Genomic DNA, 3,736 nt, shown 5'->3' on the forward strand with positions numbered 1-3,736 from the left:
GCCAATGCATAGAAGAAAGTGTATAATTTAGTTTAGGAACTGCGTCTGTATTACTGTCATTAACTATAAGTGTTTTTCTTTGCTTACGCTTCTGGCGGTTCTATCTTTTATTTTATTGTAAACCAATGAGAGCATTCCTCCTTTACAACTAAATGATGCAAGCGTTTGACATAGAAACCATTTATTTTTCATTAGTGATCTGAATGTAAATGATATGTTTTTAAGTTAAAGCAGCCAATTACTTTTATCTCCAGACCAAGCCAATATTGTAATGAGGGACAATTTTCTCGGATCAGGTCAAAATATTAAAAGCATTCTAAGTTAACAGAAATTACTTTTTAATTACACTTAAATTACACCATACCGTTTTTCAATGTTCTAATTCGACAAACTACGTCAATTATTCAAATAGTAAATGCATTCAAACATTTAACGTTCTTGACTTATATATATATTTAATGATTTACAAATGCATATTGTACGATTTTAAATAAATGATTTTAAATGATTACTAAGACTTGTATAGTTAAATATCCACTCACAAAGTGGATGGCATATAACATTTTTAGTTAGTCGTTTATCCCAAATATTTAAATCAACTTATCCCAGATGTTAGGATTTATATGTTATACACAAGATGCGCGTTTCGACAGCAAAAGACTTGTCATTGATGCTCAAATATAAAAATTTAGAAGGCAAGTTAAAGAACGAAGTAACTTATGTTACATATCAATAAGCTTCTGCATACAGGCTTTGTGATTTTTATGTTTTGATTTGTAGACATGTATGTCTTCTGTTTGGTTTTTTAAAGTTTTTTTTAATGATGTTGTCAGTTGTTCCTCGACTTTTGAGTTTGGATATCCATATGGAACCTCTTCCTCATCTGCTGGTAGGATTTATCCCTATGGTATCACCTTCCTCATCTGCTGGTAGGATTTATCCCTATGGTATCATCTTCCTCATCTGCTGGTAGGATTTATTCCTATGGTATCATCTTCCTCATCTGCTTGTAGGATTTATCCCTATGGTATCATCTTCCTCATCTGCTGGTAGGATTTATCCATATGGTATCATCTTCCTCATCTACTTGTAGGATTTATCCCTATGGTATCATCTTCCTCATCTGCTGGTAGGATTTATCCCTATGGTACCATCTTCCTCATTTGCATGTAGTATTTGCAAGATTTGCATGTCACTTCTTGTTTCGCTGATGAAATGAACGTTGTATAATCGTAGAACACTCGTAAGAACATCGTAAAATGGTGCTATCTTAAATAATTATTAAAAATATTGCCAAAAGAAAAATGAAATTGGAAAAAATTGGGGTTAGATTTCTTTTTTTGCAATAACCACATTTATGATACCATTGGTTTTTAACGATGTATGCAACAAAAAAAGTTACGGTAGGTGTTACTCTGAATTCTACTTCCAAAACACAACAAGAAAGTAAATCTCTTAATTCTACTTCTCATAACATTACAAGTAGATAGTCATCTTGAGAAATGCAAATTTACAATTAATTTTTTTAATTTTTTTATTTTAAGACCCTTCACACACAAACCACTTCTTTATCTCTCAAAATTTTTTCTGATCATGTAGAAATGATATCGTATCATCATTTTTGTAATTTCCTTATTCTTGGAAGATACAACACAAAGTTGTCAGCGATTAATTTCGAACAACGCATCTACATTTACTCAAATGTTTAATTTGTTTTCATTAAAAAAATAACGATTAAATCTTGTAAATGATAATGCTTAAATCAACTCTTTTGATTCTTTCTATACGAAAATAATATACCCTAATTTTAATTTGTGAGTGCTTTTGATATATGATAGCACTTTGACTACGTTCATGATAAGAGTAACATTATAAACATTATGTAGATGTGTTTATTAAGTGTCCATTATAAGACTTTGATGAAATGATATGCACGTTTAAAATGTAATCAAATTTAACACTGTATCTACGAATCGAGAAAGATTCTAATGGTTGCTTAATGTCCAGAATCAAATTGAATGCGTATATATGAGGAGACAATGATAATATAATATACATATTTACCCTCCTATGTACAAAACCTACCAGCCAAGCCGATTTGTATGACGTGTTAGTTCATAAAGTAACAAACGGTTGGAAGATAATTTGTATCTAAGGATTTAAAATAAAGAAAATATGACGATAGTAAGTTGAGACACTGAGAGTATCGGTCCATCAATTCCTAATGGTAATTGTAAAAACTTGTGTGATATCGATCTGAATCGGTCCTCCTCATTACACTATTGTGTAAGTAGAATATGATTGTTAACGAAGGGTAGTGTGAAGATGCAGGGGCATACCGTATGAAATTGTTACCGCCATACGAAGGTACAAAGTTCTTGAAAAGGGTCGTTGGAAAATTGAAAGTAGACGTTTGTGAAGATTCTAGTTTTCAGTCGTCCAACTGTATGAATATCGAGGAAATACCGTTAATTTGAGGTTCATGTAGTGAAAACACTCATTGACATGTTGATACTTGAGTGAACGTACATCATCAGTATGCCTGTAAGTGAAATTAAAAGAACATTTTGAAACTTCTTTTTATTTTTGAAAATAATCTGTATGAATTCTACTTCATATGCCTGCGCTAATAGATCGACCAGAAGTAACGCACAACTCATTCATGTTGCAATACAGACTGTCTGATGAAATATGAATCCATTAAACTCAACAAATATGTTGTCGATCTTAAAGACCAAAATGTTGATGACTGCATCTTTCTTGAACTGTTTTGAGTAGTGGAATGGAAAAAATAAAATATTTTTGTCGTGTTTCAATCTGTAAATAAGCATTTTAATAGTTATAATAATAATAAAAAGATTATAAAAAATAAGACAACAAAACCAAGACGCAATGAGTTTAGTTAGCCTAACAAAATGATTTGACGAGCATTTGTTATCTTTGTAATAAAAAAAACCCCAAACGATGTTACCACGAAAAACTAGTTATTCCTTCAGATTTCGTTGATTGGTACATGTGTATTCTGACAATTGATTATTATATGTGTGATGAAATTTTGCAAATGTTTTAACCTTTATATTATATTTGGTTCTCATTTGTTTAAGTATTGTTAGCTATGAAAAAATATTCTATCTGAGACATCAGTTCAGAAAATACTTGCACGTCGAACTAACAGATAAAATTACACTATGAGAGAAAAGATCAGTTGAAACAGAGTACCTAAAAAGAGAAACCAGGTATGCTATTAAATGCCTGACTTTTATTAGTCAGTCCATTTCATATATGAATATAAAGTAGCATATTTGTTTTTACTAGACATGCTTTACTTTATGCTTAGTCAATAGTTATCAAAGGTACCAGAATTATAATTTAGTACGCCAGACGCGCGTTTCGTCTACATACGACTCATCAGTGACGCTCATAACAAAATATTTATAAAGCCGAACAAGTACAAAATTAAAGAGCAAAAACGTATTATACCCTTATTACCTTAGAAATATGCTACAGAAGTGATATAATCTTTAGCCTAATATGATGTTGAGATTAAACAGAAATTAGAATATCTCGAGCTAAATTTCACCTGATGCTAGTTGTTAAATAAATACATGTCTTGCTGTAAAAAAATATAAAAGTTTTATTACAAACGCTTCATGATGGACTTTGTACTGCAGCTGAATATTTGAGTTTTTTTTTAGGAAGAATCTTCGAATAAGTTGAACAACTAAAATGCCTTGAA

At 30.9% G+C, this 3,736-nt stretch overlaps 2 protein-coding genes across 5 annotated transcripts in view; one reads left to right on the plus strand and one right to left on the minus strand.

The window, feature by feature from the left end:
- The window catches only part of LOC134720795 (chromosome transmission fidelity protein 8 homolog), a 211,064-nt gene that overhangs the window by 101,062 nt on the left and 106,266 nt on the right, over positions 1 to 3,736 (minus strand). The gene's annotated exons all lie outside the window — the stretch shown is intronic.
- The window catches only part of LOC134720791 (alpha-2-macroglobulin-like protein 1), a 300,001-nt gene that overhangs the window by 89,277 nt on the left and 206,988 nt on the right, over positions 1 to 3,736 (plus strand). The gene's annotated exons all lie outside the window — the stretch shown is intronic.

This window comes from Mytilus trossulus, chromosome 6, assembly GCF_036588685.1.
Source record: "Mytilus trossulus isolate FHL-02 chromosome 6, PNRI_Mtr1.1.1.hap1, whole genome shotgun sequence".
NCBI lineage: Eukaryota > Metazoa > Mollusca > Bivalvia > Mytilida > Mytilidae > Mytilus > Mytilus trossulus.